Source organism: Rhinolophus ferrumequinum, chromosome 12, assembly GCF_004115265.2.
Source record: "Rhinolophus ferrumequinum isolate MPI-CBG mRhiFer1 chromosome 12, mRhiFer1_v1.p, whole genome shotgun sequence".
NCBI lineage: Eukaryota > Metazoa > Chordata > Mammalia > Chiroptera > Rhinolophidae > Rhinolophus > Rhinolophus ferrumequinum.
In genome coordinates, this window is record NC_046295.1 from 80,956,370 (window position 1) to 80,976,447 (window position 20,078).

General features: G+C 55.4%; 1 protein-coding gene across 3 annotated transcripts in view; it reads right to left on the reverse strand.

The window, feature by feature from the left end:
- The window catches only part of FAM163B (family with sequence similarity 163 member B), a 29,395-nt gene extending 26,972 nt beyond the window's left edge, over positions 1-2,423 (reverse strand). For 2 of the 3 annotated variants that reach the window (XM_033122172.1, XM_033122173.1), the window contains exons 1-2: positions 2,145-2,423; positions 1,023-1,070 (exon numbers count right to left, since the gene is read on the reverse strand). The gene's annotated coding sequence lies outside the window, so the exon portion shown is untranslated. The remainder of the gene's footprint in view (positions 1-1,022; positions 1,071-2,144) is intronic. The other variant, XM_033122171.1, reaches the window with a different exon arrangement.
- Between the last annotated feature and the right edge of the window lie 17,655 nt (positions 2,424-20,078).

Consider the following 20,078-nt stretch of genomic DNA (forward strand, 5'->3'; position numbering starts at 1 on the left):
CAAGCCCACGTGGCAGGAGCCCAGAGGCCTCTCGGCGGGAGTGGGTCCCGGTGCCATGAAACCTCCAGGCCAGCCAGGCTGTGTGGCTCACCCAGAACCAGCACCAGGAATCGGCAATTGAGAGCCAGCCTCCAAACATGCAAGACCAGAGTGATCGCCTGAGTGGGGAGTGGGGTTGGCAAGACTGGGGGCTTGGACTCAGGTCAGCCCCAAGATTTCAAAACCGCCCTGCACAGCCCTGATACTGCAGCTCCTCCCAGCCTCACGCCTCCATCAGGGCTTAGATGAACAGGGCAGTAATGGCCCATCAGGGACATATCATGATCTGCCCCATCATTTCTCTGATGGGAGACAGGTCTAGAGAGGGAGAGTGACTTGTCCAAGGTCACCCAGAAAGGCAGACAGAACTGGGATAAGTCTTGGCTCCTTCAGCTGTGCCTACATTTCCCTGAGTGCCCTTGTTCACGTCCCACGATTGTGCTGGCATAAGCAATGTGTGTCTGGGGGCTCAAAGCCGTCCCCTCCCTGCTGGAGAGACAAGGATGAAGAAGCGGTGGCAATTCCATGTGCCAATGCTCCAAGTAGGGAGTGTCAGTGAGCTGCAGGGAGGCCAGCTGCTCCTCCCAGAGCTCCCCACACCGACCCCCTGCATCTGGGGTCACTGAGGCTGGGAGAGTCTGTGGGTCCTTCCCAGACCCCCAAACCCTTCAGGAGGCCATTTCCAAGCTTTCCAAGTGAATCTGGACCAGTCAGTCCTGTTGGAAAGTCAGTTGATGGGGAGATGGAAACTCAGCAGGACTCAGGGCACAGGGTCACCCTGCTTTTTCCACACCATCATGCAGGTGCTCAACACACCACTGCCAAGTGCAGAGTGAACAAAACCCCACATTGCCTGAGCCCAGACTCAGGAGTGAGAGATTTTTCACAAGTTCCAGCACCCCAGCAGTTTAGAAAGCTTGTCGTCAGTGCACAGAGGACTACAGTCAACCCCTCCTCCCAGCCCAGAAGCTGCTTGCACCCACCTGTGTAGGTAAGAAGAGCCCTGGTCATAGACTCCATCCTCAACGGCCCTGGGAGAGGGGAAGGAGGAAGGATGGACATGCATGATTTCCTCGCAAGCCTGAACTTTCTTGGGGCTGGACGTTCTCATTGTGCCTGAAACCCCTAAGAGCCTGGCCTGGGCAGAGGGAAATGCTGGGGGGAAGGCTGGCAGGGTGACCCCTCTGGCTTTCCTGAGCTCCAGCTTCCTGGGGAACAACCAAGGGGGGAATGCTGGGGCTAAGGCTCCCTGGACGCTCCCTTATCCTTAAGAAAGGTCCGTGAACTTGCCCCTGGAGGGTGTCGTCTAGGAGCCACAGGAACAGCCATGAGACATAAGGTGGCAGGACCTCTTGGGCCCACGGGGTCCCTGGCCTTGGGACTACAGGACGCCGAGTGGGGTGAGTTGGCAGAGACGGGAGTGTGGACAGGAAATCTCTCCTGGATTTTTGGTGTTTACAGAGTCTTTCCGTTTCCGGCGGGAAGAACCAAATGACAGTCTGGGGCTCCCTCTCCCCGTTTAGGCAGAGATTTCAAACAGACAAATGTGGGCATGAGGTGGGTGGTGGGTGCAGAGGATGGTGTGTCGGAGGCCAGCTCTACCACTTACGTCTATGTGACCTTGGACAAGTGACCAAACTTCCCTGAGCCTCAGTTTCCTCATCTGTCAAGTAGGGCCAATGCCCCCTTTCTCATGGGCATCCAGCCAACCGACTGAGTGATTACGCAGGTCCAGAGCCCAGCACAGCGTCTGGCAGAAGGCAAGTCTCAGTAAATGGTCCCAGCTCCTGGCAGCAGAGAGAATGACAGCGAGGCTCCTCTCTGAAACTTTCCCTCCCCAATTTCCCTTGGCACAATGGGTGACCCTGCCTCTCCCTCAGGCCCTCGCTGCCCACCTGCGTCTCTGTCCACTGCCTCCTTGACAGGGCTGCACTTTGAGGGGGCCGGACATGGGACGGGTGACGCCGGCCAGGCACCTCTCAGTGCAACGCTGCCGGGACAGGCTGCTGTGGACGCCCCAAACGAGGTGGGCACCCAGTCGGACCTTCCCGCCTGCGACCTCTGCCCTCATGCCCCGTGACTCGCGCGCCCGCTCGGGCCCTTACCTTGAACCATGGGAACAGCGGTGCCCCGGCCCGCCGAGGACTTGGACGCACGTGACGGGCCGGTCCGGTGTCCGTCTCAGGCAGCGCGCAGCTAGTAACGGCCACTCATGCCCAGGCCACCGCTGCGGTGCCTGCCGGGCCGGGCGGGCGGGCAAGGCGGGCGCTGGAGAGGCCCCGGAGGCCGGCGCGTGGCGACTGTGTGCCCAGGCGGGAGCCTCTTAGCTCCGGCTGCGGCCGCGGCTCGGGACCGCCAGGATGGCTCCCTGCGAGCGGCACGCGCGCGGCTCCAGCCTAGTCCCGGGCGCGGGGCGCGCGCGCTGGCGGGGAGGAGCGCGCCCGAGCCGCGTGGGGAGCGCGCGCCGGCGGCCCTGCGCGCGCCGTCGTCGGGGGCTGCGGGGAGAGGCCCCGGGAGCTGTCCCTGGTGCTGACGACTCGTCAGCTCTGGGCTGAGGCTGCGCGACCTCCCGCCCGCCTGGGGACTCCCCACCGCACCCGAGCCCCGCAGGGCTCCGGTTGCTCTTCGCCTGCTTCCCTGGAGCCCCCAATTCCACAGCGTTGGGATTTGGAGTCAGGCTGAAGCTGTGGCTGCTTATCCACAGTGCGACCTTGGGGCAAGTCCCTCACTCGAGGAGTTTCTGGTTCTCACCTTCAAAATGGGCCACAGCAGAGCCTGTAAGGTTGGTCTGAGAATGAAATTCAACGACATCCAGGAGCCTGGCACACAAGGAGTGCTTACTAAACGCTCGCCTCTATCGTCATTTGCTTCCATTCTCTTGGTTAGCAACCACAGGGCAAGTAGACAAAGGGCAGTGCTTGTTCTGCTCTGGGCTGGTGGGGGTTTAGGGCATGGCAGCTGCCTTGGGGGTCTCTCAGGGCATCCACGGGGAAGGGAGCAGACTGCTTCCTTGGGACCCCAAAGCGCAGAGTTAAGACTGAAAGTTAAAGCGAGGCAGATTCGCGCTGGGTACCAGGGAGAAGTTTTTAACGTAAGGTCCTTTCACCTGAAAGGAGTGACCTAGGATGCAGTGAGTGATCCCTGTCTCTGCAGAAACTCGAGAGCAGGCTGCAGCCATAGGGCCCCTGACCTGAGAGAGGTCTTGGATTTAAAAGGCTTTGAGCTAGAATATGCAAAGCCCTAAGAACTGTGTCTGGTGCCTTGAAAGGGCTAATGAATGCTGGCTTTATTGACCCCTAAGTTCTCTATAAGAAGCCAGATCGTGGTAGGAAAAACCTTTTGCTTCACCCCCATTCTGGAGATGAGAATACTGAGGAAAGACAGAGGGGCTAAAGTGACCTGCTTGGAGTGCATTCCCACCTTACAGGTGGGCTGGAGACAGAAGGGGAAGCAGCTTGCTCAGAGTCACACCAAAGGGCCAATACGGTGAGGGCTTACAAGCCAAACACACAGACGCTAAGTGTCCTGCCAGCTGCCTCCCCCTGCTGGGTCCCCTAGCGAGGGTCAATGCCTGGTTCCCCAGAGTTATTCAAGTCATTCTGACCCTGGCAAGTGCCTCATTCCTCATCACTAATGGCAAGAGCTGGTGCCTGCCTCCGTGTGTATCTCTGTTCCTGCCAAGCAGCATAATTAAACATCACCTGCCTCATTTCCTAAGGGACCAGTGACTGTGCTTGATTCATTAACTGTGTGCAGTCCCTGCTTCCACCAGGCACTTCTCTCATGATAAGCATCACTCATTATGTGCTTAATATGCTCGACACAAAGCTGAACCTGTTGCCTTCATTGTCTCATTGAGTCTGCTCAGCAATTGATGAGACAGGTACAATTGTTACCGGAGTTTTGCAGGGGAGATGTAGGCTTAAGAGCAGCAGGCCAGAGTGGGGTTGGACTGACTCCCAAACACGAGCTCCTAACACCCTCCTTCCATCCAGATTTTCCACATTCTCCCCAAGCTAGGAAAAAGGATGAAAACATTAATAGAAATTCCATATAAGGAGAGAGAGAGAGAGGGAGTGAAAGTGAAAGCCAGGAGAGAGCCAGCCAATCAGACCCTAGTAGTCAGCACGGATATCCTTTAAATCAACATTTTCAGTCAAAATCCCCATTATGACAACGGAGCGACTTTTTTTTATTATTATTTTAATTTCAGGATTGCTTAGATCTTGGCAAACGTGTGCCAAGAATTTTAAAAGGAGCATCACTGCCAAACCCTCTTTACCAACCAGTTTCAATGCCCTTCCAGTCCTTCCCCTGTCTGCTTCTCACTTGCGCACTGTGGAATTTTGCAGCCGTGGGTCTGGGCAGTTGAAGACCCCCCTGAAGTACGGGGTTTCTTTCCCGTTCTGTGCAGGGAGGTGGGCTCCTGGCACTAATGATGATGCCATCTGAGCCCATTTCATTGAACCCGGGACTGAATATCCCCCCCCATGTAAGGTAGATGCCTTTCTTAGCTTTCTTTCGTGGAGGGGTGAAGTGGCTTACCCTTGGGCCACACAGCCAGCAAGGAGGTGACTGCACCGAATGGGTTTTATTTGGTTAACGGTGCCTAGCGGTCACTACCAAAATCATGCTTTGTGTGACCAAGAATGGTTTTAAGCAACAACCCCACTTCCAAAAATAAAAATAAGAGGAAAATGAGGAGTCACTGGTCAGACTTTATAGAAACAACTCACCATCAGGTTTCCTTAAATAGCAAGTTCCCATGGTGCGTGCGAAAAGAGATTCAAGTTACACACAGTTCTTCAGGGTGGCGGAAAACGGGCCTGGGGGAGGGAGGACGGCGCCACGCCTCCCCATGCACGCCTTCCATCACAAGGTGCTTTTCTGTCGCCTGGTCACGGCAGTCGACAGGGACTACCGTGTCCCCATCGCAGCACCCACCACAACACAGGGTGTCACGGATATAACTCAAATCCAACAGATGGCCAAGTTGGTTGAAAAACCCCAACACATTGGAACATGTGTGGCAGTTTACAAGGGTTGGTTTTTCACTCAGGGCGAATGGGGTGTTGGTAAGACCAGCTAATGCTATGAAGACGGGGCCTTGATGTCCATGTGCTTCTTGGGGGCAAGTGTGGGTAGCCGGCAGGGGAGGGCCTGAGGCTTGACCAGTGTCTGTTTCTCTCTAGGGCTCTGCAACTGGCTGTGCTCCCTACACACACACTGATGTGTAGGAAAAGTAACACTAGTGATTATGGGGACACGACTGTCACAGCCACACCCCACACAGTCACAGACACACATACACACTCGGGATCTCAGGAGCAGAGGCTACAGACCCAGCGGCTGTTTCTCAGCTGAGTCTCGTCCTGCGGAGAAGCTGGGGAGCTCAGTGTTTGAGGAGCAGCTTCTGCCAGGACGTGAGAAGAAAGGCCGCGAGCCTTTCCAATTCTCTTTCTGGGAACTCTCAGGAGGGGTTGAGTTCACCATCTCCAGACGTGTCCAAGCAGCGCTGGCCGTTCACTCACAGTGGAGACGAGCTGGCCTGGGGAGCCCTTCCAGTCTTGGACGTCCACGAGATCTCAGAAGAGCAGCTGATGGCCGGTCAGAATGGGGACCCCCGCCCCCCGTTTCAGCTGCCGGCGGAGCTCAGGGCGCCAAAAGATGTGAGCCTTCCAAGGTCCTTTCCCCAAATTGGCACTGGGCCACTGCTGGTTCCACCAGCACCTGCTTATGGGAAATACCCGTGCCTTTAGGCAATTAATAAATTAACCTTTGTTATTTCAATTGTTTCCTTTTCCCAGTCTGCACTCCTGAGGGGTTCTGCTGTTGACTGACTGGGCCCCACGGACGTCAAATAATCCATCCAGGTCAAGCTCATTTAGAGAGTAGATGAATTATTATTGTTGTTTTCTAATATTGCAAGACGAGCAGAATGTCTCACATCCTAAATCAAGGGCTTTTGGATTGGGTGTCTGTTGGACGTGACCAGGAGAGTAACAAGGCATGGAAGTGTGCGAGAGCGAGAGGATTGGACAACCACACTCTCTCCACGCAAGGGAACGGGAGTGGGCGTCCGTGCCTATGAGTGTTCGGGCGCACACATGGTGTGTGAGGTGTTTCCATTGCCCTGGTTTGAAAAGACAGCCTCGTCTGCTGGAACAGAAATCACTGGTGGTTTTCAATTACTGCAACATCTTAAAACGTCGTGACAGCTTGATACGTTCATTCTTTAGGACTCTTCCAGGATGCTGGAGGAGAAGATGGCACCAAGTGAGGAGCTCGGGGTCAGTTAAGGGTCCCTCAGGGCTTCTGTGAGTCCTGCCAGGGTGGCAGAGAGGGAGGGGGCGGCTACAGATCCCTTTCCGGGATTTGTTTCTCTGGAGAAGCGTTCACAAAGCACTCATGATCTGACCTTCACCCTCCCAGCCCAGCCACTTCCCACAGCTTGAGCAAATCCAGGCCATTCACTCATTCATTCATTCACATGCCTGCACTCTGGATGCAGAGACAAAGGCAAAAGCCCCTGTTATGTGGGAGCTCAGGGGCAGGTGGGGTTTCCATGCTTGATGACACAGGGTCCCCTGAATGGGTGGAGCTGGACCCGAGCAGGAGTTGACATTTCTTGCCTGCTTACTACCATTACGCTCTCTTGACAGCTGAGTGAAATGAGAAACTATTCTTTTATCGTACCCATTTTACAGTAAAGAAACTGAGACTTGGAGGAGGTGAATGGCGTGCCCGCGGCTACGCCACGGCCAGGACCCATCTGACTCCAAAGTCCACTCTGAGCATATCCTACGCTGCTGCGTGTCTTTCAGTCCATCCTGCCAAAAGTAGGGGATAAAAATAAGAGATTGCTTACTGGAGTATGGAAACCTAAAATTAAAGCAATCTCTCCAAAGCCTGTCTGCTTCTATTAACCCAGGATGACGCTGGAGTGCCCTCTGTGACTGACACTGGCAAACATCATGACAGGACAATAAGACGCCGTGCGAAGCTGGAACCCTCTCATTGCAGCGGAGAAAGAGCAGTGTCTTCTCTCAGACAGTGGGCGAGGTGCTGTGTGCAGCTCTGCCGCCCAAGGCCCTAGAGCATATGACCCTCTCTGGGGCACAAAGAAGGAAAACACGGACTTGGCTGTCGTTCTCTTGTCAGAATCCATCACTGCCACCTGCGCTGCTGCCCTGGCAGATTTGGACTGGGGATGAGGAGAAGGGAGGGTTTAGGAGAGAAAGAGAGGGACAGCGGGGTTAAAAAACACTGGGGAAGCTGCAATGAGCGTGGCAGACCAAGGATGGGGCCAGTTACAGATGGAAGGGCACAGGGTGCGGTGAGGGGAGCCAAGGCTCCCTCCTGCCCTGGCCTTACCCCTGCCTGCCCCACCCATCGGGATGGCCTGGGGCATCACCTATGTATGGGTCTGTGCTTGGGCAAATAACTCCTGCTGGCCCGAGGCAGCCTCCACATGGTAAAATGGGGAGACATGCACAGACGCCGCAGCTGTTTGTTGAATGAATAAAGGAACTTGGTTTGAGAAAGCGTTTGCCTGAGGCTCGCTGCTGGTCCTAGATTTCCAGCCACGCAGTCTAGGCATGGTCAGAAGCAAAGCTTCCTTCTACTCCTGACACCCCACTCTGAGACCACGGGCCGCCATGACTCTTCCTGCTGGACTGATGAGGGAACTAAGGCAGTAACTGGCCAGGAGGCAGAGTTAATGAGCCACTCTGGTGACTCCTGGCCCAGAGGCCTTCCCCCACCACTGGGCTCCCCAGGCAGGAAGGGCAGAGCGTGTTTGAACCCATCTACCCCGGGGACAGGTGGACTACTCAAAACCATAGCTGGAGCCTTCCCCCACCCCACGCCATCCCACACACGTCAGGACCTCTCACTCAGCCACAGACGCCAGCGAGCCCTCCCCTGCAGGAGCTCCTTGGCTGTCCCCTTCAACCACCAGGATGGAGGGCAACCTCAGCTGTCAGTGCAGGCTGGTCCTACCACCCCTACCCAGGCCTCAGCCCAGCCACACCCCAGGACTGGTCATTTCCATGCACAATGTTACTTCCATGCCTCTGGTCCAAGACACCCTTTCTGCCTGTCACCATCTGACGAACTCCTATGCATTCTTCAAGACCCAGCTCGAATGTTGCAGCCTCCAGGAAGTTGGGGGTTTCAAAAGTGTTTTCTGTGCTCACATAGCACTTTTATTAAAATTCTAATGTCACCTTTTCTGTCATTGTTTAACTCTATTTGAGCATGAGCACCTAAAGCCGAGGTGCCGGGTCAGACTGACTCATTTATTGAGCACCTACTGTGTGCTGGGGTGCAGGGGTGAATAGGTCAGGCCCAGTGCTGCTCTCTCAGAACTGATGCCCTAATGGATCTGCTGCCACCTCCCGTGCCCACCCGGGGTCTGGCCCACATTCTGGGCTGGCCAAACAAAGCCCCACGCTGCTCTGGGGCAGGGTGGTGGGAAGACGGGGGTTTGGAGGTGGACAGAGTGGGGCTCCCTCCAACCCAGCCCCTTCTTACTAGGTGGGCGGACACAAGCCCTTCACGTGGCCTCTCCAAGCCTCAGTTTCGCGGGTGCAGCTCCGAGCTCTGCAGATCTGCTCAGCTCATAGCGTGAGGGTGCGGTGACCCTCAGGCTTGCCCAGGCTCAGCTGGCCCCGACCCAGCCCGGATGCTCTATGAGCAGCAGGAGCTGGAGGGAAAGGCTGTGGCTGCCTTGGAAACAAAGCCTGGCTGGGCCCCAAGTCCCCCCTCTCCCTCCCAGTGTTCTAGCCCGGGGCCTGGGTGCTTGTCTCTGGAGCCCAGTCCTGCCATCTTCATCCATCCTGAATGGGTGGGTGGATAGGGGCCGCATCCAGACAGCCTCCTTGCCTCTGAGGGAGCCTGGAGGAGAGCTGGCATTCCACCCTCAGCCCCCAGCCTATGGCGTGTGCCCACTTATCACCCCATGACTCGGGGTGTACCCGTTCTGGGCCCGCCCCGCAGGTCCTCTCTCCTCCCCTGGGCTATGGAAAGTCCTTTGTGTTCTCAGTCTTTTCCTTGGCAACGCTCTGGCCCAGGAGAATGGGGGTGGGGAGCAGCTGGCACCGAGACTTTGGGGAGAACATCTGGAGGTGCATTAGCGTGCCGCACTGAAATGGAGCGGCTATGCGCCTCCAAGCCAGGGCCGGCTGACACAGGGCTTCCAGCCCAGGCCGGTCTCTATGCTGCAGAATCCCAGCAGGAAACGTGGCAGCGAGGAGAAGGGCCAGCCAGGGAGCCTGCCCTCCACGTGCCCCCCACCGCCGTCCTTGGTCTCATCACTGACCCACTGTCACCCCAAAATGGGGTTGGCACATTACAGAAGGGAGACAGCTCTCTCTGTTGGTGGTTCCTGTCCCCAGTGCACCCTCCGTGCCCCCTTCTGAAAGCCTGGGGCGCAGTATGGCTCCTGAATGGGGGAAGGCACGCGCAGACCACTGTCCTTGTTACAAAACTACAATCACACAGGACACTGCTGCCCTTCCCTACGCTCGCTGGTCTCTCCCCCTGCATCGTTTTCATTTGCTTTTGCTCTGTCCTGTTTTGATGAGAAGTTCAGGGCAGCTAGACCAGCACAAAGCAAATGGAACAGTGGCCTGTGTTTCACACGGGAGACGTGGCAGCTCTGAAACCCTGTCAGGTTTATGAGACAGATGTGCTCCCCTCGGAGGAGCTGGGAACCGGCCTCTGCTGCCGCGAATCCCTGCCTCCATTGTGGGCCCTCCCAGGGGGCTCCCACCCCGTGAGCTGGGGTCGGGGCTCAGGCCAGAGTGGGTCTTGCTTGGGCTGACTGTCAGTTCTCCCTCGTGAAACCTGGCACCAGGACCCCCACCCCTCCGGCCCCTTTTACGTGTGGTGGCGTGCAGCCTGTGAGAGTGGGCAAGAAAGCCATGTGTTAGAGGGAATGGCGGCTGCTTCTCTACGGATGTCAGCACAGGCTCCTGTGCCGTCCAGTCTCCCACGAGTGTGGCCAAGGGGGCCCCCACCAGAGGTGAGTGCAGGCTGAAGGGGAGAGCGGTAGGGGTGTCTATACCCCGGGCCCCACTCTGTAGGACCATGTCAGGTGGAGGTGTGTCTCTCCATCCACGTCCCAGCTCCTCTGACCCAACTGTCTCCTCACCCCTCCAGGCCTGCGAGTGGGAACCGCACCTGGTCCCTGCCCCTCACCTGGTGGCTTACCTCACCTTGTCATTCTCCCTCTGGGACCTTGCCTGATGTGCCCTCCTTCCAACCACGCTGCGCAGGGACCATCTCCCAGCGTCCTCACCAACACTGGGTGTCGTCAATCTGTGCAATTTCTTCCGATTTGTCAGTGGAAAACTCTCTCCTTGGTTGACTCTGCCTTTGCCTGCTGAGACTCAGAAGCCTCTCCTACATCTGCTCATATCATGTGCCCATTTTTTCCATTTCTGAGCCTTTGTGTCTTCCTGTTGATCTGTAGACGCTCTTTACATATTCCGGATGTGAATCCTTCATCTGTTTTATGGGTTACACGTGTTTCTTCCCAGGTTGGCGTCCATCTTCACCTTGTTTGGGGTCTGCCCTCGTGCTGAGGCTGACAGTTTTCATGCAGCAGATCTGACAGTCTTTCCCTTCTGGGCTTCTGAAAGGAGGATAAAAGTAGACAATATTTTTCTTACAATTTGTACAGTTTTGATTTTTATGTTTAGTTTTTGACCCATCTAGGATTTTTCCGGTATCAGCTAGAGGCCTACCTGTTTTTTTCTTTCTGTTTTACACATGAATATCCAGTTGTCACCCATTCATTCCCTATTGAGGTGGAAATCGCGTTCAATCATGAATCACTTTCCATATGCACAGGGCTCTTTCCAGACCTTTGCTGTCCAGTCTCTCTACTCCCTTCCCCTTCCCAGGCATGTGACAGACACAACTTTTCAACAGTTATCTGGAAGGACGAAATGCCCGTCAGTGTTCTTTTATCTTGCTGTCAAAATTTTCTTGAGTTTTTTCCTCATCTGAATGATCTGTATAATCAGCATATGAGGCTGTGAACCCTTTGGGGGCTTTAATTCAGATTGAATTGTAGAGTCCTTTGAAGAAATGACATCTGGTGAAGTAGAGCAGACTGTCCTTGGGTTCAAATCCCAGCTCTGTCAGTCCCTCGCTATGTCCCCTTGGACAAGTTGCTTGCCTTCTCTGTGCCTTAGCTTCTTCACCTGTAAAATGGGCCAATTATTATTGCTCATAGGATTAATACTGCCCGTAGGATTGGTGTAAAAAATAAATGAGCCAATATATGTAAAGCACCTATTAAAGATACGTAAAGCACACGAATATTTGCAATATCATTCTCTGTATGTTTCTTAGGTTTGAAATATTTCATAATACAAAGATGACATTAGACCCCGTTCCTGATAACAAAACTACCTCGACTTCACTTTGTCTTCTCCTGGATTGTTATCTCCCCATCATTTCTTCTGTCCCCCGTCCTCTTCTTTCTTGGGGTAAGACTTTTGTTTTGTTGGAATACACCCTTGGGTAACTCTTTCAGAAAGGGGGTGGTGGTAAAATTTCTGAGTCCTTGCAGGTTAGAGTGTCCTTATTTTGCTCTCACACCAGAATGCTCGGTCTGGGATGGTAGATTTATAACATCTTCTTTCAGAATTGGGAAGGAGAGATCCATGTCTCCTGTCATTTTGTGTCATTATTAGGAAGCTGCCATCGATCTAGTTCATAGGCCTCCCCGGGTGACCTGTCTCTCTCTCGCCCTTACTCCTTTGCCCTCTTTTGCTCTCAGGTTCTTGCTCTCTCCTTCTCCCTTGCTCTCCCTGGAAGCCCCTTCACTCTTTCTGGTGATCTGGAAACATGCCACCACGTGTCTGGAGTGGGCTGTGGTGACTTGCTCTGCTCGGCACTTGATGAGTGAGGTCTTTGAGGCTGAAGGGGGTGTCTTTCTGTGGCTCTGGGACATTTGGCCATTTTCTTCCCTCCAGCCTGTCTCCTGTACTTTGCAAAAATCCATCAGATGGCTGTGGGCATCTGGGGCTACCCGCAAACCACCCCCTCTTCCCTTATATTTCCCACCACTTTGCCCTTTAAGACAAATTCTTCGAGCAGCGCCTGGCCTGATCTTCCAGCTCACTCGTTTGCTCCTCAGATGTCTCCTTTTGGCTTTTCAGCCCTTCTATTTTAAATTCCCAAGCTCTCTAATTAGTTGTTTTATATAAAAGCCCATTCTTGCCTCGTGAACACGATAACCCCTCTTATCTCTATAAAGATAGTAATTATACTTATTTTAAAGTCTCCCTCCGTTGATTCGATCAATGCCGTGTCCCTGGGTGTCGGAGTTTCTGTTTGTGAGATGATGGCACTCTGCTATGGGCTTGCTTTCCTTCCCGTGCTCGTTCACGTGGGCAGTGCGTCTGTTTCTCATTACAGTCCCTTTTCACTAAAGGTCCCTGCCGCTCTGCATCTGTTTCTGAGCCTCTGGTGGAAGATGAGGAGGTCCGTGCATGCAGAAGAGGTGGGCAGGAAATTGTTCCCTTAGCTTGGGGGTCCCTATCTTTCATCGATGTCAGAGCTCCCTGGTCACTGTCCTGCGTGGTGACCACTCTCGGCTTTAATCTAGAGGCTCGAGGGCTTCTGCTGCCCAACACGGCAGGAAAGGAGTGAACGGTCAGGTAGCTGGTTCTGATACAACAGCCAAAGGAACCACCTGCCCCTGCACCCTAGCTCATGGCTCTGGACGTGGGGGTCTCGAGCTGCTTCTGCAGTCCTCTCTGAGAATCTTCTGGAATGTGGTCTCTAATTTTGTTTCTTTGCATTTTTCTGTGCTTCCCACACGATTCTGATCCCCTGAAAAGACTGTTTCATTTTTTTAAACAATTTTGTTATGAATTTCTTTTCTTAAAACGTTTTTTTCTGGTACTTGGTTAGATTTGGTGGTGGGGGGTTGTCTGCTTGGTTTCTCATTTAACTGAAGCCTCAACATGCTACTAAACAGCCTTGAGGAGACCTGGACACCCAACAGGCCTTCTCCAGGGCAGGGGAGGCTTCCACAGGGCTGCATACGGACCGAGCACCAGTGACCAGGGCAGCAGCATCCCTTCATGCTGGAGGATACTCTGCATGAGACTAACATTTGGACCTACATGACATCCTGAGACCATACAGCAGAAAGTAATCAAAGTGCTGAAACCACAAAAGTCACCGATGACTTGCAGGGCCCTTCTCGGAGCTAGGGATGGTCACATCTACTCCCGTGTGGGGATGCCGGCTTACCTGGAGTTACCCTTTGCCCCTCAAGGTGTCCTCCGGAAGCTTCTGTTTCTCCAAATGTGGGGAAGATGGTTGGTTTGGGTTAGAAAGACTCCGCTCCATGCTGAGACAGAGAGGACCGCAGCCACGGTGTGTGGGGGCATCACGTCAGTGGACTAGACAGGAGACTGGCCCTAGGGACACCATGAGACGTGCTCCTCTACACGCCCCTGGAAGGGGCCTGGATCCCTCAGCAGTGACCACACAGTGGCCTAGGCATCCCACCATGCAGACCTGAATGAAACAGGCCAGGGATGAAGCAGGCCTTTGGCCATGAACCTCAGCATAAAGCCGGCCCTACCAAGACACCCTGTCCCTCTAGATATTGACTAAGTGCCACGCAGAAGGATGTCCCCATCCACTCCCGCCCCAGCTCACGCCACCACCTCCTCACCTCCTACGTGTAGCAGATGGTCTCTGTCCCGGTCGGTTTAATTCGCCTTTTCCCCAGTGTGTTATTGGGCAAGTCTGTCCATAACTTGATCAGTGGGGGGACAATTGGATCAGGGCGTACAGATCACTGCCCCCTTCTTACCGTGTGAATGTCAGAGGCCCCCCGGGCGTGGAGACCTGCTCGTTTCCCAAGTCTCATCTTTGCAAAGCAGATGGCGAGCCCTGGGCTTTATTGGATTTGTGTGTATGGATGTGATGCCTCTGATTACAGCTGGAGGGCAGCTGCCTGGTCCAATAGTGAATCTGGCCCATCAACAAGGTGGAAACCTACTCGCCTGTAAGAAACGATTTGTTCTGGGGAGGCAGCCTTGTCCTCGGCAGGGGATGAATGACCAATGGCCGAATGCTCTCCTTGATGAAGGTCTTTAAACCTTGGACGTGTCTTCAGTCAGGAAGCCCAAGTACCTTTGGCACCACAGTGCCACTTCCAGGGGCTTATTCCAAAGAATCCTGGGCACAAGTGTGCAAGGACAGACGTGCACGGACATTCATTGCACTACTGTCCCTACGAGTTTAAATTAAAAAGCAAACCACCCAAGCATTTACCAACAGGGAGCAGATTAATAAGTTAGAGTACAGTCATGCAGTGGGACATCAAAAGTCACCCGAGGAGCGAGGTAGAGCTGGGTGTGCTGATAACCAACACACGTCCAAAACGGTGTGGAGAGGCCAGTGGGAAACAGTGTCCAGTGCACCATGGGAAACAGTCACGGTTCCTGGAGAAATCAAACACAGAAGTACCATAGGATCTAGCAGTTCCACGTCTGGGAGCAAACCCAAGGAAATTGAAAACAACGACTTCAGCAGATATCTGTGCATCTGCGTTCATAGCAGGATATTCACAACAGCAGGCACCCATCAACAGACGGATGGATACACTGAACGGGGTCCTTCCACACAGTGGAGCGTCACAGCCCTGGAAAGGAAGGAGGTCCTGACACCCGCTACCATGTGGATGGACCCTGAGGACACTGTGCTCAGTGACACGAGCCCGTCCCAGAAGGACAAACCCTGCAGGACCCCCTCACAGGAGGTCCCCAGAGGAGTCAGATTCAGAGACAGGAAGTAGATGTTGGGGGGGGTGGAACTGGGGGGGTGGGAGTGAATGTTTAATGAGGACAGAGTGTCAATTTGGGACGATGAGAAAATCCTGGAGATGATGGAGGTGGTGGCCGCACAACAATGGAAATGCACCTAATGTCACTGAGCTGTACACTTAAAAATGGTTAGTTTGGTAAATTTTGTTATGCAATAAACATAATAAACTAATGAACGATAAATAATGAACAAAATTAAAAAAATATTTTAAATACTGAAAAGAAATTCTGAAAGACTATGCACTGAGCTCTTCATAGTGGTTATTTTTTGAGGATGGGATTCTGGGGACTCTCACTTTCCGTGTCACACGTTTCGGGCATGTTCTCATTTTAATAGTAATACCAGCCAGGCAGCCCCGAGGAGCCCCGTCTGAGTGGGGGCGCTGCCCCAAACCCCCAGCCCCACCTGTGAGGGTGGTTCTCTCTCCCCCTGCGAGATGAGGGAACAAGGCACAGAGAGGGCAAGGACTGTGCCCCGGTCTTTCCGCCTCTGTCACTCTCACAGGGGACGAGCCATGAGCTGCTGGTGACGATGACCTAAATGTCAGCGGACAGCGCTCCCTTGCCGTGTCCCCAGCCCGCTCAGATGCAGACACAGCTGCTCTGTGTCATCTGTGCCCCAAGCGGGACCTCAGATGGCGTTCGGCACGGAGGTCAGGAGGGAGCCGCGCTGGCCGGGCAGGCGCCGCCTTGGAGCATCTGTGGGGTCTGCTCTCCAAATCCACCCTGCCCCAAAGTGGGCATGGGGGTGGGTGGGCTGGGGGCTGCTCCAACCTTGGGGCTCAAGTCACCTTCTCTTGGCTGCAGCTTAAGGAGTGGGGACAAGTCACAGGATCCTGGGCTGGGTGGCACCAGCCTGGTCCATGACGCTTGGCAGCTGCTGGCAGCAGTTGTCGGTATCACTTGAAGTATGGCAGCCCCGAGCTTTAGGGGCGTGGGGCGGTGTGGCCCCTGAGCTGGAGCAGGGGTCTGGGGGTTGCTCATCAGAGGATCAGCTCAGCCAGGGGGCCGAGTCGACCGCTGCTTGCGGTGCGCGTGCGCCGAGGCCATCGTGTGGGCGGGCACGGCAGGCATCCTCTCCCACTCCTCTCCGGGCTCAGCCCAGACTCCCCCCTCCAGGTTTATCACCCACTGCGTATGTGGCCTTGTCTGTGGCTGAGAGTCTCGAGGTCCTCACCTGGGAAATGGTGGTGGTTGTGGCCTCCGAGAGGACCCTGAGTGGGGGGCTAAGTGGACAGATGCTGGAGAGCACCCCACGTGTGCATCGTCATGTCAGAGCCAGGCGGGCGGCACCTGCGCAGAGGGGTCTTGCTGGACTCAGGGCCAGGACCACCCAGTGTGACAGTTGTCATCTGACTGGACTGGCCGACTCTGGGCCAACGGTGGGTGGACTGATTTCTGGGTGACATGCGTGCTGTCCTGTGAGCCGACTGGGCTTCTCGCCTCGTCCGAGTTTGGGCCCCAAGAAGAGGTGGCTCAGGCTGCCGGAGGGCATGTCGGAGGCGGGAGGGACAGCCTCGTGTGCTGGGAGCAGTAGCTGGAGTGGACCACACGGGGCCCAGGCCCCCTGCTGATGTCCCAGCTGAGTCTATGGAGGACAGACCCAGTCACTGAGTGCTGATCCCAAAGGGCACGGCTCCCATTCTACAGATGGGGAAAGTGAGGTACAGAGCTCCAGGCCTCTCTGGGGAGGTGTGTAGTCTGGGGCTACTGTCTGACGACCGGCCACTTTTCTGGCAAAGCTAAAGACACAAAAATCGAGCAATGGCACCCCAAACTCAGGAAAGAGGACGTTTCCTCATCCTTACAGAGGAAACAAAGCAGGACTGAGAGGACGCTTCTTTGTAAGATTCTTTGGACCTGAGGCCATGGGTGTGTGGGTGTGTATACATGTGTTCTGTGTGTATGAGGATGTGGCTGGGGGGGTAGGCCTTTTGAATTCTGTCCCCCCTCAATACTCCCTCACTGACCCCATCCTACAGAAGGGACTGAGGCCATGCCCAGGCCCCTGAGGTCAGTGACAGTGGCGGCCTCACAGCCAGGCTGCTCTGCATCATGCCAGGTGGCCCGGCCACCCGAGGAGCTGGCTGGGTGCTCCAACATCCACCTTGGGCCCCAAGTCTGCTGAGGTGTGTTCTCACGAGTTGTCACTCCCAGGCCCACGATGCCAGCCTCTCCTGGGCTCAGCATCCTCTCGTCCTTGGCACACAGCTCTGAGGCCAGTGTGGGCCCTGGCCAGGGAGCCAGTGGGGGAGGAGCTGAGATGCCCAGGGTGCCCTAGGCTCCTGTGTGCCCCGGCCTTGTGCAGTGGCCACCCCGTCGGTGCCCTGGGCCTTGGGTGTGTCTTTCTAATCTCAGGGCCACCTGCACTGATGAGCAGACACTGGAGGGAGTGGGTGCAGCCTCATCCTTGGGAGAACCTGCTCTGGGTAAGGAGACTACTAGGGAGGGTGCGTTTCTTAAATCTTCATGTCACAACCAACCATGTTCAGGACACGGGTGGATGTGAGGGACCTGCCCTGAGCTCCCCAGGAAGACGTGTCACCCGGAGGTGGGTCTCCATCTCTCAATAGCCTCCGGTCAGTCCCTCACAGCCCATTTTCCTGTTTCCATCAGGTGAATGCTGGATTTTTCCTGCCACAAGAGTACCCTAGATAGAGAGGGCACTGCTGCAGCTGCCCTGTGGTCACTGGGGAGCTCTCTGGCTTAGGTCACCGACCAGGCTTCAGCACCCCCCACCTGCTCCAGTCCGGGGGGTGGGGACTCAGTGGAGCTGGCCTCACGTGGCGAAAGCGGTGGGGGATTACAGTGTGCAAAGGATGACAGCTCCAGAGAGATGCGGAAAAGCAAAGGGCTTATTAAAACGCTGAAATTGGTTCCAAATGAGGTCAGCCGTCGAAGTGCCTTGGAGGAGAGCCAGGCACTGAGCCGTGAACAGTGTTTATTTCCTGACGGGGTGGTGATGACGCATCCCGGTACCACCCCCACCCTGCCTTTGGAGGGCAACTTGCACCAGAGCAGAGCTGGGGGAGGGGGGCCAGAGCACCCCCACCCTGAGGGCACACAAGGAGGGCTGGCTGGCTCAGCACTTGTAGTGTCCAGAGGGCGCCTGGGACAGGCAAGTGTCTCACCGGATGTGACCAGAGCAGGATAGCTGAGCGCTGCTTCCGTACCCCGGGTCAGATTGCTTGTTTTTAAAATCCATTAATGCACATTGTGCCAAGGCCATCGATTGGACTAAGACTCTCCCACCGGCCAAGGGGGAGACTCCGTGGCTTTTCTTCCTGGTTGCAGTTTTCACCCGAGCGTCCCTTCCTCCTGACTCCGGTGGAATTTCCCTGACCTTGACCACCTCCGAGAGCAGCACCCCGTGCACCCCAGCTAAGAGCCCCCTTGACCTCCGGCACGTGCTTGACCTCCCTGAGGCTCCACCTCCTGGAGCTTGAGGATGGTCACAGACCCGGGAACCCAAGGCCGATGGGGGAGAAATGAAACAGAGCAGGTGAAGGGCTGGGTGTGGCCATACTTCCCATCTCCTGTTAATTACTAGTACTCCGGAATGATTTCTGAAGTCAGCTGGGTCGGTTTTGTGAGATGCGAGTGAAGGCAGCGTTCCAGCCCAGTTCTGACCTGCAGAAAGAGACTGTCTTTTGAATCCTGTTAAAAATAAACGTGGATTACGTAGAACTCTGCTGGTTCCTGAGAGCTGCACAGGCCCCCTCCTCGGTGCTCTGAGCGACGGTTGACCCCGTATCCAGAGGGGAGCGGAGGCCGGGGGTGGGCTCAGCTGCCGGAGGTCAGCCGCATCAGGGCTCTGGACCCCCACCCTGGGCCGGTGCTCCCAGGCCTCGCCTCACTGCCGCTCTCACTCCCCAGAACTACTGGGCTGAGGGAGCCAGGGGACAAACTATTGTCATCTAACTGCTCTGGTTCCAGATAGGGCGAGGATCTGGGTGCAAAAGTGTCCTCGAATGGCCAGATGGGACCCAGCAGGATTCAAACCGAGTGCTGACACCCCCAGAAGGTACATAATGAAGGGGGATCTCACTAGATGCCTGTCTTGTAGCCAGAGCCACCTAGGAAGGCTTTGCACCTGCTGGCTTTTGTCACCATGTGCACCAGCAACTTGTGTACACACCCAAGGAGAGGCTTTGTCTCACCCCTTCTCGTGGCTGTTCCTTGATCCTGGGGCAGGGACGGGGTTGCATGTCCAGGTTGCATCATGACGTCAAATGCCAGATGCCTGCTTGTGGCACAGATGAGGAGATTCTGGAAAGAATTTGGAGAACGAGGGTGGCTCCCTCCTGGGTGAGGCCTTTGCAGCCTGGTCTCGGGTTTCCCAAGGCCTGGACCACTCTGATCAGGCGGCTTTGCTTAAAAGCCTTTGGGGTTGATCCTGTATCCCGCACCCCTTGGTTCCCCCCAACCATCAGAACACGGTCCTTCCACGTTCTACCTAAGCCCCTTTCGTCCTCCCGGGCTGCGATTTCTCACTAGTGCCCACAGGACCTGCTTCTGTGGCCCATGATCTTTCCACAGCTTTCCCCAGGCCCAGGATGGCGCCCTGTGGGGCCACTCCCCCTCTCCTTCATTCATTCCTTCACTCACTCACTCACTCCACCACACTTTGTCTCCCTCCATTTCTGTGTCACTACGCCGGGAGTGGGGCCCAGCGATGGACGGGGCAGACAGCCCCTGGCCCGGGGAAAGCGGCCATGTTGGTGTCAGTTCCATGACAGCGAGTGACACACCCTATAACCCAGTGGTTTATGCGTTTAGCTCTCACTTGCTTGGGCCTGTGTGTCGGGGTGAACACATGTCATGCAGGGCCCAGCTCCCGCCCCCCGCACAAGAACGCAAGATACGGTGAGGCCAAAAAGGAACACCCACGGAGCCATAGAGAGGGGAGTCACACCACTGTAGTCTCACTGGCATCTGGGTTGGAGACACAGGAAGCAGGAGCCACACGATCCGCAACCCGCCGTCCGCTTCTCTGCCAACCAACCACCAACATAGCCCTGGCAGTTATATCTGTGGCTAATGGCTCACTGGTTACAGTTGATGGCCAACTGGTCACAGCTGATGGCCATCCAATCACAGCTGACGGCCATCTATCACCCGAGCCAGCACCTTTCCACGTGAGGCCGAGAGCCTGGAAACTGCTCTCTGGGGCTC